Source organism: Triturus cristatus, chromosome 11, assembly GCF_964204655.1.
Source record: "Triturus cristatus chromosome 11, aTriCri1.1, whole genome shotgun sequence".
NCBI classification, from domain to species: Eukaryota; Metazoa; Chordata; class Amphibia; order Caudata; family Salamandridae; genus Triturus; species Triturus cristatus.
Window position 1 is genome coordinate 755,825,228 of NC_140594.1, and position 15,360 is coordinate 755,840,587.

The 15,360-nt window shown below is 49.0% G+C and overlaps 1 protein-coding gene across 1 annotated transcript in view; it reads left to right on the forward strand.

Moving 5' to 3' along the window:
- LOC146785406 (uncharacterized) overlaps positions 1-15,360 on the forward strand; it is a 2,064,968-nt gene that overhangs the window by 1,731,614 nt on the left and 317,994 nt on the right. The window lies entirely within an intron of this gene.

A 15,360-nucleotide genomic window follows, 5' to 3' on the forward strand; every position in this document is an offset into this window, starting at 1 on the left:
GTCTCTTAGGAGATATCTTCCCTAATCATATCTACTATCCCCTTAACTAGAGCACTATTCTTAGGATTATCTTTCACGGAAAGTAGGGGGTTGGCTTCATGAGCATACATGAACACCGTTCTATATGCTAACACAGAACCATTATGGCTGAAAGGCAGAGCCAGGTAAGGGATACCTTTATCAGTAGTGTGGGGCATAAGACCACACACCCAACAGTTAGTTGTGTCCACTACTAGTTGGTGTTGGTGTAGAAGCTGAATGAATGAATTATTGACAAATTCCAATCTTCTAGCGAACTCGTGTTCAGGCAGAGGATGAAAAGAGTGCGAGGAAACAGTAGGAGGAGGTATGGGCTGTGTAGTGGGTGCAAATGTTATTTGAAAAGAGAATAAAACATATCGTATGAAAATCGTTATCACGCTAATCAACATGAAAATACATAACATCAAAAATCGTTTTCTTGTCGTCATTATACACATTCTGGCTTTGAAGTCCATCGGTTTGGCAGGTCTCTCATTCTCGAAAAACTCCATCCTCTCTAAGTGCTGCTCGCGGTGGTAGGGTGTTCTATGCTAAGGAATGCTTCTGTCAGTCCAGGGCAACTCCCTGAGACCGTCCAGAGCTGTGGACCTAACGTCTTCAGTTGCACTCCAAAGACTTGGGCAACCGCGACCCTGCAGCTGAACCCGGATGGCGGTTCGAAAAAGCAAAAATAAGAAAGTTTCTCAGATGAAAGAGAGAGCTGCACTTCCCAAAAATAGCAAAGGAAAGAAAAATAATTTTTTTATTTGTCCATAGTCCTTGACCTCAAATTGTAACAGCTTTTCCCAGGTACTGTCTGGTCCTGAAACAAGAGTTCAGGCTCTGTAGTGTCTAATCGAATTGACGGTGGCACAGCTTCTTGCAAAATGTCGTCACTCTCTTGCTCAGAAATTGTTCCTTTTACGCGTGCATCGCTAAACGGCAGAAAACGAGGCACAGTCTCAGTCTCTGAGTCAGCAATCCCCTCCTGGACCCACTGGTCGTAAGGCAAAGGCAAAGGGACCCTCTTGCAATGAACGCCGTGGATCCAGTTCTTCTTCCCTTTCACTCGTACAGCTGATCTTGTTGAGAGAAGGACGAGATGGGGGCCGGTCCAACGGGGCTCATCATTCTTGGTCCGCTGAAAGTTTTTGACCAGCACCCATGATCCAGGATTGATAGGATGTCCTGGAGCTTCAGAGACCTGAGGCAGAGTATCGTGCACCTGTTGGTGTAAAACACGCAATTTAGCCGTCAATTCATACAAATAATCAAGCAGTACTGGATGTTCGATCTCACTGAATTTTGTCGGCCTTGGCACTCCCCATATGTTGGCCGGGCGGCCGAACACAATCTCGTAGGGACTAAGTCCCACTCGTGAATGCGCAGTCATTCTTGTTGATAGGAGTGCTAAAGGGAGAGCGTCAGGCCATTTAAGACCAGAGCTTGCTTGTATTTTGGCCAATTTAAGTTTCAATGTGCCATTATAGCATTCTACTAATCCAGCTGATTGGGGGTGATTTGCAGCGTGAAGTTTTTGCTTAATACCTAGCCCCTCACATACTTCTTTCATCACTCGACCCACGAACTCACTCCCATTATCACTCCAGACCATTCTCGGCATTCCAAACCTAGGGAAGAATTCTTTGACAAGGGCTTTAGCTGTGGATAGGGCAGTGTTGTCTTTTAAGGGATATGCTTCTACCCACCTTGAAAAGGCACAAACAACAACGAGTACGTATTTCAAATTGTTGCATCTTTCCATGTGGATGAAATCTAGCTGCAAAACCTCAAACAGGTACGTTGGAGGCGCAAAATGACCAGCTGGAGTTGGGGTTCCCCTGCCAGGATTGTATTTCAGACACACCATGCAATTCTTAACCACATTCTCTGCACATTTAGGAATTCCAGCATTTTGCCATACTGGGGCCAACAACTTACAAATCCCTTTCACACTGACATGGGCCATTCCATGAGCCATTGTCACCACTGCAAGCACATACGCATCGGGTAACAACCATCGCTGATGTTCTGACAAGTCAATCCAACAACCATTTTCATCCAGTTTACCCGTACTTTCTCTCCACATACTTAATTCTTTCTCTGAAGCTTCGGTTTGAAGGGACTTCACACTCTCTATTGTGTCTTCACACATTCCAACATCACCAACCCATCTTGCAGGGCCTGCAACATACATTCGATTTTTCACATTCTTTGCTGTTTCTTTTGCGATTTCGTCCGCAAATGCATTACCACGACCAACATCATCAGTAACCTTCTTGTGTGCACTGCATTTCACAATCGCAACTTGTAGCGGCAAGGTCAGCGACTCAAGGAGCTCATTCACCAACTGACCATGCTGTACTTTAGTTCCATGCGAAGTAAGGAACCCACGTTCTTTCCACAACCGCCCAAAACTATGGGCCACACCAAAAGCATACTGACTGTCGGTATATATGGTCACTTTCATTCCTCTCGACAACACACACGCTCTTGTAAGTGCAATTAACTCTGCTGTTTGAGCTGAATTATGTGGTATACGTGCAGTTTCAACAATCGTATGCAAAGTCGTGACAGCATATGCTGCAGTCGTATCAGCATTCGGAAGCTTGAAGCATGAACCATCCACCCATAGGGTACCATCACACTCTACAAGAGGAGTATCTTTAAGATCCACTCTCCCTTTCGTTTCTTCTTCTGTCCTGAGAAGACAATCATGCTGTTCAACATCATCTGTCTCTACTGAAATCGGCAATAACGTGGCTGGATTCAGCGTATTGCACCTTTTTATGTGCACATGACCCGCTAACAGTATCAACTCGTAACCTGACAATCGAGCACTAGTTAAATGCTGTGTCTTGGTCCTGTTTAACAACGTGTCTACTGCATGTGGAACCATCACAATCAACGTATTGTTCATTACTAACCCAGCAGACTGTTGAATAGAAACAGCTGCTGCCGCTGTGGCTCTCAAGCAACTTGGCAATGCTTTAGCTACCGGATCCAAAATCGACGAAAAATACGCGCATGGACGCTGCTTGTCTCCAAAAGACTGTGTCAACACTGACAATGCGCAACCTTCTTTCTCATGGACATACAGTGTAAAAGGCTTGCTGTAGTCGGGGGTAACCAACACAGGAGCCGAACATAATGCTTTACGCAATTCGGAAAAACTTTTCTGACAATCTTCAGACCATGGAACGGGATTCGGTGTATCTTTACAGGTTAATGCTACCAAAGGTTTGGCCAAAAGGGAAAACCCAGGTATCCATTGTCTACAGTAGGATGTAATGCCCAAGAAAGCACGTACTTCTCTCTGTGTCCTAGGCACACTCAATCTTGATATTGCCTGAATTCTTTTCTGGGGTCAGTTGCCTTCCCTCCTTCGATAAGAGATGACCGAGGTAGGTCACTTCTTGTCGACAATATTGCAGTTTTGAAAGGGACACTTTGTGATGTAAATCAGACAAATGACGCAACAACGACAAGGTGGCTTCTTTACAAATCTCTTCAGTGTCTGCAGCGATTAGTAAATCGTCGACATACTGAATAAGGGTGGCACCATCAGGTAAAACAATCGCATCGAGCTGCGTTTTTAAAGCCTGGCTGTATATTGATGGACTTTCACAGTAGCCTTGAGGAGCGCGTTTGAAGCGAAAGCTTCGACCTCCTAGACTGAAACCAAAAATATCCCTACTCTCTTCGGCAATCGGGATGCTAAAGAAAGCATTCTTCAAGTCAATCACCGAAAACCAGGCGGCGGAAGCTGGAATCATAGTCAATAAGGCAGTGATATCAGGAACAACTGGAAACTGTGGCACAACTATTTTATTGACCTCTCTAAGATCAATAACAAACCTGTAAACAGGAGGCTGAGAAGGGTCAGTACGTTTTAAGACAGGCAGAACAGGACTATTGCAAACGTTGCCTCTTGTCTCTTCAATCACATCTTTTTCAATCAAATCATAAATGATCGCTAGCAACGCTTTCTCACCTTCACTAGAGATCTTGTATTGTGGAATGCATGGCAATTTAACATTGGCTTTCAATGTTACAACATATGGCGGTATTTCCAAAAGGCCCACATCATTAGGACCAGTAGCCCAAATGGCATCAGGAAGAAACGACAATTCGGTCGGAAGTTTATCCTTTGACAAATACATTGGAGAAACCACTTTCCTACCCAGTGTAAGTTGTACTCCCGAAGGAGAACAATATATTGTTGCATGCAATCTTTTCAACAAATCTAATCCCAACAGGTTTTCACCACAACCTGTTGTTAGGATAAGGGATGCTTCCAATTCACAAGGTCCAACAGAAAGGGACATAGGGTTAGAAATCGGGTTCCTAACCGGGGCGCCAGAAAAACCTTCTGAAACATTCATCTTGCCAGACAAAGGCGCGCCAGGGAGTTTTGAGTGCATGATAGAACTCTTTGCAGCACCAGTATCCAACAGAAAAGGCTCTGACACACCTGATGTAGTCACCTTAACATACGGTCCACTTAGATCTACTGGAACTGAAACAACTCCCTCTCTTTGTCTATGGCTGTCCTAGCAATCATTATCTTCCATATTCTCATCTTCCGCATAATAGTCGTCATTATAGTACTGAGCCGTCCTACCAGACGCGTTAGTTTGTTGGTCAAAACTATTCATTGTATTTTGAGATGGAAGGGGACGCGCGTTCTGGGGAAGACTTCCACGTCCTCTACCTCTGGGAGCTTGTTGTATACCTCGACCTCTTGTGCCAAAAGCACCATTAGTACGCTGCAACAAAATAGGACAACTATACTTGAAATGACCCTCTTCTTTACAATATGAACACTGAATGGCACCTACAGGAACACGCGGTCGAGTAGACTCGTACCTTTGCAAGTTTCTCTGAAACTGTTGAGGTTGCTGATAATTACTCTGACCACCACGTGGCGGGTAAGCCTGTTGTAAAAGAACTTTCGTTTTTAATTCTTTAGTTTTCTTTTCTGCTCTATCTTTCTCATCTTTATCCCTATTTTCGTAATATTGTGCAGTAGCCAATATGTGTGCTGAAGAGGAAACAGCCCAAGAACTCTCTGAATCTTTCAATTTCTTACACAACTCGGGAAGCAAATTGTGCACAAATTTGTCAACGAACAACCGTTGACCACCTTCCGTACTCATATCTTGACCACTGTGGTCGATAAATGTTTCCTCAAACCTGGTGAAGAAATCAGACACTGTTTCGTCTTTCTTCTGCTTACACGCAGACAATTTATCCCAATTAAAACGCATCGCAGGCATTAAAGTTTTCATGTAAGTGATGATTCTAGCAGGGAGTTCTGCTACCACGGGATCAGGCTTGGCACCACCAACTTGTCCATCATTAGCAGCACTAATATTAGCCCATGTGCCGCCTAACTCTTGCACGTGATCTGTATTGTGAATTAATCCCCACAAAGGCTGTGGAACTACATTCCCAAATAACATGTCTATGTCAGCCAAATTCATAACACATGAGTCTGCTGTTTGTGATAATTCCTTATAATATCCAGCAGGGTTTTTACGGGGATCAGGCAAAGTTTGCTTAAGGGCTAAAACTTCTGATCGCTTCCAAGGGACATGTACCCAAACACACTGAAAATGAGCTGGAGCAGCAGCAATACCATTAGCGGCATCAGCCGCAACGGCTTCCTTCCATACCGGAGGGACTTCTCTCATAGGGTACTGTCGCACCTTTTTACCAGAGGAGTCATGCTTAAACAGTGACTGGGAAGGATCCTCAATCCTAAAAGACAACAATGTCGCAACTGCTTTTTCAACATCGGGACCCACAATCGTGCCCTTTTCAAATTCAAACCGTACACGGCACAAATCCTGCGGATTTGCTTCCAAATCATTATCCTCCAATTCCTCACAAAGGAAAACACACATCTTTTCAAAAACGTATCTCTGTTTCGGTGCTTCCCATTGACCAAAGACATCCATAACGGACTCCAAATTATACCTTGATGGGTGAATAATCCATTTACGTGCCATACGGTCAAACATTTCTTTCTCTCGAGAATCAGGCAATTGACTACGCGTCTGCTTACGCTTTGAATCAGGGGTCACACCAGATGACCCGAAGAGAGGAAATATAAGACTAGCAACGGTATCCGTCATTTTCTGTAGGATAGAAGGAGAAGTTGACAAAAGAACAGGGGGGAAAACAGAGGGAAGCACAGCAGGCGCAGACGCAGATGCAGGGACAGTATCAGGAAGAGCGCCAAGAGAGACAGTCGATGTAGTAGGCAAAGTCATAGGAGGTACAGAGGAAACAGGCAGCAAAGTTGGCGGCCCTTGAGGGGGCTGCACCGTAGAAGTAGGGGCCAACTGAAGAGGAGCTGGCGGTGGAGGAGCTTGAGGCAAAATAACCGGAGGTTGCACAACTTGATGTTGCGGAGGTGCTGTAGCACTCTGCGCATAAGGGGGTGGTGAACTTAACAAGTGTGACATTAAAGTATCTTTCTCCATTTCTTTTGACGCATCTTGCTGAAGAAGCGGTAAAACTGGATAACATTTATCTATCACTAGTTTACATTGCCTGTGCAACTGCTCACTCATCTGTTCTTCTTCATTATCTTGAAACTGCAAAGCAGCTTGCATTATCGAGATACCCTTTTCTTTTTTATTTCTTTTTGCTAATTTAATTTCCTTCTGTTTGGCTTCCTTACGCCATAGGCGGAAAGAGTCAAACATTGCCGGCCGGGCTTTCTTCCTAAAGAGTTTAACCTCTAGATTATCCAGAATCTCTGTGTCGAAACTACCATATCGGGGCCACTTTAAGTCACCATCTTTCCTGGTGTATCAGATCCATACTTCATTATATGCGAGGGGGCCTATGCCGTGTTTTACATACAATTCATAAGTTGGAGTTCCAATCGGAGGAACCGGACACGAGTCCTCCAATCGGGAATCCCTATTATAACCAAGGCAAAACAAATTTCCAAGTATACTAGAACCGGGCATCTTTGCTCTCTAGTCTAGCTTCAAACTTCAAAGGATTATCGAATACGATAGTCTCGTGAATACACGAGTCCCTCGGCTTTGGTACTTGCAAGTTCCAAATCAAAGATCCCAAGGGGATACCAAACTAAGAACCAAACTAAGGACTGGGAGACGCTCCACTTATACTTAACTGAGGTATCGATGATGTCACCAGAAGACTCGTTTATCGTTTCGCTCTACCAATTCATCAAGGGTCCAAAACAGGGCGATAGTCAGGGCAGCAGTCCTTTGTAGCCGTCGGGACGCGGGGAACCTCGCAGCAAAGACTTTCGGACCACGTCGACATACAGGGGTCGGTGAAGTGGCGGCCTTCCTCCAGAATTTTCACACGAAGCTCCTCACGAACCTCTGGCTTGGACCGGTACCGCTGAAATCGCCCCACTTTGGGCGCCAACTGAAGTACTGGGTTTTTCGGAACCCAGCGGTGCCAGGGAACACACCCGAAGACTTCGAGTTCTTCCTGTTTCAGACTACAGAAACACAGAGTCTTCTTGGCGAAGCCAGCCAGTAACAGGTATCCGAGAAGTACAACACGGTGTATATTCTCAGGAGACTGCTCGCTTACAAAAACCAGTCTTCTCCTTATATACAAAATATTATGCTTTAGGCAAACATTCCTTATTTTACAGTATGATCATTCACATATTTTACTACAAAGGAAAAAGCAGAGTCATGATGGCAAGCACATATTTCAGTCCGTCCAGCCCTTAATCAATTACCCGGCAAAGCTTAGCAATTTCATCAGATATCGACGGACACCCAATAAAAACTGGCACCTCCTCCTCGTAAAGCAAGTCATAAAGGAGGAAACAGGGACAGGTGTGTAGAAGATTAGGCACGGTTCGTGTGGGATGAAAAGGTTTCGTAATAGGCTGGGCCCTGATACTAATCTCCTTCGGCCGCGGGAAGGGAACTGACCGAACAGGTTTGGCCTCAGGCAGCGGAGTCAGTTCGCCCAGGTCACCGAGGAGTCAACGAAGGTGTGCGTGTCCTTCAGACCCATGCTTGGCCTTAGTCCTGTTGCCTATGTGAGGGCAATCACAAAATGGCTGTCGTTCTAAAATGGGGCCCGAGTTTCCATGACGGAAACTCCGATTTCAGGTGATCTCGTCACTCGAACATGACGCAAATGCTTGTGCATAGTCTCCTAATCATCAATCTGCTGATACCAAATTCAACATGGTAGAACCATGTAAAATACGTGGTTCCGAAATTTACAGTACCACACTTCTTAGAGTCATCACCTTGGTTCTGAGCTTCCTGCTTCACCCTGGTTCTGACCCATGTGTCTGCCTTCTTTCCCAATTCTTGGGGAGAGGTCAGATCAGAGTTCACCAGGTACTGATGCAACAACTGATTTGGCAATTATTAAGGATCTGTTCCCTCATAATTAAATTTTAAAATCTTTTAAAATCACACACTTTACTGGCATGTAACCAGCCTTCCAGAGCCTTAGTAGCACAATCTACAAAGTCAACCCAGTTCTGAGTCTGTGCCTTCTGGGTGTCTCTGAACTTAATCCTGTATTGCTCAGTGGTTAAGCCAAACCCATCAATGAGAGCACTCTTCAAGACAGTGTAATTGTCAGCATCCTCTTCTCTAACAGTGAGGAGCTTATCTCTACCATTGTCAGCAAAGGAGACCCACAAGACAGTTGCCCACTGCTCTTGAGGGACCCTCTGTACTTTACAGGCCCTCTCTAGTGCAGTTATCCATTTGTGGATGTCATCCCCACTCTGATAGGGAGGGAATATCTTGTTCAGGTTCCTATGATCATGAGAATACTCTTTAGTTCTAGGGACACTGTTGCTGCCACCATGGGACTCTAGTCCCAATCTTCTGGAAGCTCTTTGGAGCTCTAGGGATTCCCTGTCTAAGGCCAATTGCTCTTTCTTGAGCCTGAGCTTGATTCTCTGAATCTCTAGTAATTGGCACTTCTTATCATAAGAGGATTATCTCCTATTAGATACAGAGGTCCCTACAGAAGTACCTGAATGATTGGACTCCACAGAGGGAGTTCTTGATCTTCTAGGCAAACTCTGTACTCTTCCTGGTGGAATAAAGAGAGGGCCACTGGGGCCTTCTCCCCCACCTAAAGGAAGAGTTGGATTTTCCAGGTTGGAATTATCTTGATCCCCCTGGCCAGGGTTTGATTGCAGATCAAAGAAGTGTTCACTTCCTGCTCTGTCCTCGCCACCTGTCCCACCCATTCTTTCTACTTCATCAGCCCCTGGGGTCTCTCTGAGGTCATCTAAGACTAACATCTCTATGAGACGTTGGATGCTTGCTCTTCTCCCTCTCCTCAGCTTCCTAGACGTACACAGATTTCTCAATTCCTGGAACGAGGGATGGTCATACCTAGTTGGCAGAGAGCCACTGGCTTCTCCTCTAGAAGACATACTAGTGTTATGTGGTGTCGGCACCTACCTAACCTAGTGGAGACTAAACTCTCTTGAGTTGGAGAAAGGGTGTGCTAGACCCTTAACTTACCCAACTCCAAGTTCAGTAGAACTTACTTATTCTAATCTTGATGTATTATATGTGCCTAATACTTTTAGTGGTTTTCAGTTAATTACTCAATGAGTTTTATCTGGTAAAATAGCAAGCTTGAATCCCACCGCTGCCACCAATGTGAGAAGTTGGGCTGGTATATGCTGTCACCTAGTTAAAGTGGTCACCTTGCACCAGTCCAAACGACCCTTATGGTGATTAGGTTAAAGATAACCTTTATGAAAGCCATCCCAGTGGTAGCTATGGAGAGCAGCCTTCAGGCTAAGTCTTGAAGGAATGTAACGCAGCTTGTTTTACCAGATCACTACCTCCTGAGTGTGTTATATAAAATATATGTATTTATTACTAAACACTCCCTACTAATCTCTATTCGAGATTAGAGCACAAAACACACAATACTTAATCAATAGAACAACAGTAAATAGCACAATACACAGCGGGCTCCAGTGGGAGACTGAACCATATACTAAAAAAATGGTATAACAACAACTTCAATAGACACAGTGCCTAGAGCACGTAGAATCGCTGCAACCCCAAGGAACCACCCAAAGGAGTGACACGGGAGCCCACGGAGGACGGGTGCAGTGAGGGAACACAGTTGCGAGCTCCGTACAACTCTATGGGAAAGTCGTTGTTGGAAAATTACAGTTTAAGGACACTTCGGAGAGGACTTCAAGCAAACCCTTTGGAACATAGAAGGTTCTAAGGCCAGCACCCTTGTGAGTACTGAGGTACTCGTGTTACCTATCCCAGAGGAGCCGTGTGCATAGGGGTCAAGTGGTGTCAGAAACCCTCGTAGTTTTCATTGGCGTGATTCGAAGAAGGGCTGCTGCCGGGAAGATGGAAAGTTTCCGGTGGAATACAAGCCTGGATCCGAGGTGAGAAGAACCTGAAAGCAGAGGGGTGGGTCACTTCAGGGTGACCTGGGGCTCGATAGACGAATGCCCACCGATGTCAGGTGCTTCAGGTGCGAAAATAGGATGCTTGACTCGGGAGCCACGGGGACCAGGAGACGTCGACGATGACCAAAGTCCGGAGGTGAACTGTCCCACGAAGGATGTCGAGTGCTGAGGGGTCAGTGTCCGGTTTGAACACCAACAAGCCTTAGCAAATGCAACCGACACGGGCAGAGGAAACAGGTTACGGTGTGCACCAGCAAGGTCCAGGGGACTCTCCAAGCTATGGGGACTCAGGGCACAACTAGAGCAACCAGGGAAGCCCAAGGAAAATCAAGGTGACCCTCGCTAGGACCCACAGGCCAACGGACCAGGAATCGTGAAGGGACCTTGAGCTGAATCACAAAGCACCAGCCCACAGAGCACCCGTGGAGTGGAGGCCGGAGATCTTCGGTGGAAATACTGCTTTGGGTCAGGACTATACGTAGTCCAAAGCACAGCCTCAGGTATTGCCAAAAAGCATATGCTGCTGCAAAAGTACATTGTGCATAGGGGTTCGGGTTGCATGGTCCCCACAAGGGATACTGGTCTCAGGATTGCTGAGAGAGCAGATCGACCTCAGTGATGCTCGGGAACCCACCTCCTGTGTTGCAGAAATCTTCAGAGTCCTCAGGAGCTTGGGGAGATGCAAACCAGTCAGATGCGTTTAGGTGCCTGCTGCTGCTGGGGGGTAACTCCTTTACTCCAAGGGAGATTCTTTGTCGTCCAGTGAAGTTCATCTCGTCAAAGTACTTGGTTTCTGCTTGCAGAGTTTAGTCCAGGTAAAATCCAAAGTCCTGTAGTCAGGTTTCCCACTTTATACCCAGGGAAGGGGTTGGACTACCTCTGGGGACCCTCCTCAGGGAGGGTCAGTACAGAGGGGTATCTACACCCATGTTCTATGTCCAGTTTCGTGCCAGAGCAGGAGCAAATGGCTCTTGCAACCAATTTGACCTGGACTATGCATGGGGACTCATAATGTGCCCCTAGTGCAGACTTTCTTGCACTCCAAGAGCGCACCCATCCATCCCCAATACACTAAAGCCTGTCTGGGAGGTGGTCACGCCTCCCTGTGGCAGGAAACCTATTGTCAGGCCTTCCTCTGCTCAAGCTTGGCTCAGCAGCAGGAGGGTAGACTCATGTCTGTGGCTGGCAGCATCCATTTTGTGATGCTCAGGTCGAGAAAGCTGGTACCGGGTGTACCGGTGTCTCACCTAAGTCCCTCTAGAAGGGTGGAATCATACCTCCCCCACCAGTATGATTCCAAGGTGTTTGACACCAAACACGACCTGTTTCTAAGCAGCTATTTTAAAGTTAGCATTTACCGCGAGGTTATAATGCACTTAAATATATATGGTTGGCTGCATCACAGACAACCCTGGAAAATAGGTTCCGAAGGCTGCAGAGGGGCCCTACTCATGCAGGGGCACCCTCTCACATAAAACCCAGCACCCTGCCTTCAGGATTGTTAAGGCCCGCCATAGGGGTGACTGATAGGTTTATATGTGTAGTTATTTAGAATAGATAGAGGGAACTGATATCTAAGTACGGGGTGCATGCACCTCCTTGCACAGGCTGCAGTAGCAGACCTGTGGTGTCATTTTGAATGGCCTCTCAGGGGTGGCATAATGCATGCTGCAGCCCCCGGGAGGCCTCTGGGGAACCTATGCCCTGGGTACATGGTGTACCATATATTAGGGACTGATAAGGGTACCCGAGAATCCAATCTGGAGTGTACCTAAAGTACATGCAATCAATTTAGAGGAGAAAGCAGATAGACTGGGGTCCTGAATAACAGGATCCCAGTCAGTCTAAGTCAAAAACAATGATACATCAGCAAAAAGTGGCGTTAACCATAAGAGGCAGATCCTACTCTCCTTCAATTATGGCCCTGTCTATCTCAGGAAGCGCTTTCAATTCTACGTCCCCAGTAGGCATTTGCACTCCTCTAATATGCTAAGGACAATTACACCCAGATTCCGCCTGAAAAATAAAGGCAGCAGTTCTCTGGCCTTTTGGCCACTGAGGCCTGGAACTCTCTCCCTTTTGACCCACACAGCCTGCAGGATCCCATCCAATTTAGAAAGAAACTAAAAACCTTCCTTTTCAACTGAAATTTTCTTCTCAGTTTTTTTTTCTCTTCTCTCTGTTTTTGCTCTTGGGCTCACCCCGGGACACTCTTTCAAGTAGCAGTGCACGTTATAAACTCTGTTAACATAACATATAAATAGGGTGTACAAGGGCTGTATCTAGTCTGTGATTATGACAGATAGCATACCACCAAGCTTGATAAAATAATTTGGTGAAGTCTTTCCAGTTTTTAGTTATTTGCTGGAAAACAACTGCTAACAGAATGTCTTTAATCTTTGTTTTGGAGTTACAATTGATCCAGGCTGGAGATAAAACTCCCTAAAAATAAATGTGTGGTGGAGAATGGGATTCTGGAGCCAAAGATTAAGTTAATCTGAGACCAAACGCTCTTCCAGAATTCATGAACATGGCAACGGTGTGAGGCTCCTGGCTGCCGGACCCCTTGTAGTCGACCCACATCCGCAGATGCTGTCCTAGGTCGGAACTGATGCCCGGCGAGTGCAGAGAAACCGATGCCCAGCCCTCGGAGCGAGTTTGGCCTGCTTCGGCACCTTTGAGGCTGAGTTAGGCGGCCCGTGGGCCGCGCCGGCGCGTGGGCTGAGTCCCTCCGGTTCTATGTGCGGCTCCATCCGCTAAGGGAGGCCCTGCGCACCACGAGGGGCGAAGGCCACACGCTCACCATCGGCTGCCGCGGGAACAGAGGGCGGAAGATCTGCCCGTGCAGCTAACTACTGGCGCCTGCCTGGCGGCGGAGAGACTCCGTTCGGCGGGTAGATCGGCCCGCTTTAGCCTTGGCGGCCCGGGGCTGCCTGAGGGCCTGTGTCACTGCCTGTCCCCACTCTATCCGGACGCTTGGCCCGGCGCTGCCTCCTGGGGGATGGGTCGCCCTGGCCGCCCCGCCGTGCTCTCCTGGTGAGTCCCTGGCTGGCTGAATCTGGAGGTGGTCGTAGGCGAGGAACTCCCGGCGGCTGCCCCGAGACCGGAGGAGCTGTGGTCCGGGCCCTCGTTGGACCTGCTTCCGAGGTGAGCTGGGGGAGGAGAAGGTTGAGGGGCGCTGCCCGGGGGTGGTGAAGCCCTCGTCGGCGGGCAGATCGGCCCGCGCGGAGCTGATCCGGCGGCGGAGAAGGAGCTGCCACTTCGCCGCTGCCTGCGTGGGAAGACTCCTCCTGGCCCCCCCCGCTGCTCTCCCCTGGCGGACCCCTGGTGCGGTGACCTGGGGGGGGGGTGCGGGCGGTTGCCGCGCTTGGGACAGAACCGTGCCCTTGGCGTTGACCTGTGCGGACTGCTGTGGTGGCACCCCTGAGGACCTGAACCCCTAATCTGGGCACATTGCCGGCGGAGAGGGGTCCCCCCACCGTGCCTTCTCCGGCGCCGCGTCTTGCCCCTGGACCTGGGGGGGGGCTGGACCCTCCTGCTGTCTTGATCGAACCGGTGTCCCGGTGGCCCCCCCACAGTTCATCGTTGGGCACCAGTGCGGGTGGACGTTCTGGCTTGAGGCTCCCGCTGTGGCGACGACGGCCTGGTCCGGATCCAGCGGAGTGGCCGGCCGGCACCCTTGCCCTTTCTTTCCCATCGATCTCCCCCCTCTTCGGCCTGGTGCGAGGGGCTGCCACGTTTGGACGTCATCCTTCAGGCCATTGATGCCTCCCGCACCTCCCTGGAGGGGATGGTTGGGGAGGTGAAGGTTGATGTTGCGCTTTTGCGGCAGGATCTCCGCAATGCCACAGCCCGCATTACGGAGGCGGAATCCCGGATCTCCACGGCGGAGGACGACATTCACTTGCTGCAGGATCAGGTCAAGGAGCTCACAACCCACTCCAAGGAACTGCACAGGCGGGCAGAGGATGCCGAAAATCGCGCCCGTCGCAACAACCTTCGCCTGGTGGGCTTTCCGGAGGGAGTGGAGTCTGGCCGTGCCGACGATTTCCTTGAGCAGTGGTTCAAGTCCTGGATGCCGGAGACCGGGCTGTCGACCTGGTTCGTGGTGGAGAGGGCGCACCGGTCGCTGGCGGCCAAACCTCCCGTGGGGGCTCCCCCGCGCCCGTTTATCCTGCGGATCCTCAACTTTAGGGACAGAGACGCTATCCTGCGGGAGGCGCGAGTGCGTGGTCCTTTGACTTTTAACAACCACACCATTATGGTCTTTCCGGACTACACCCGGGAGGTCCAGGAGCAGCGCCGCTCCTACACGGAGGTGAAGCAAAAGCTGCGCTCCCTGGGTCTTCAGTACCAGCTCCAATTCCCGGCCCGCCTTCGTGTTGTCTTCCAGGACAAGACACTGTTCTTTGATACCCCTCGGGCAGCCTGGACTTGGCTCACTGAGGAAAGGCCTCTGCGCCAACCCGCGGGGGTGTCATCCACTGCGGGGCCCCGAGGCGGAGAAGTACCTGGAACCCGGCGACCACGGCGCAGGAAACGCACGCAGTCCCGGCTGCGCCGGGGAGTGGCGATGGTCCGGACCCGGTCTGCCAACGCTTCTGAGAGACGTGTGAGGGACTCCTCGGCCTCCTCTGGCGCATCGTCTCATGCGGCTGGGGGACCCCGGCGCTGCTTGTCACCCAGGCCGGGGGGATCCCCTGCCCCTCTCACCGTACAGTCTGACTTGTCTGACCTCTCCCGTAGTCCCGCCCTGTAACTTGTTGTCTGCCCCGGTATCCACGGGGGGGGGGCGATGGCCCTGCTCGAGGGTGGGGAGAAGGGGACTCTGCACTCTTAAGCTTTCTTGCTACTACCTAGGACGTATAACTGAAATCCGTACTTCCGGAGGGGTCCACTAC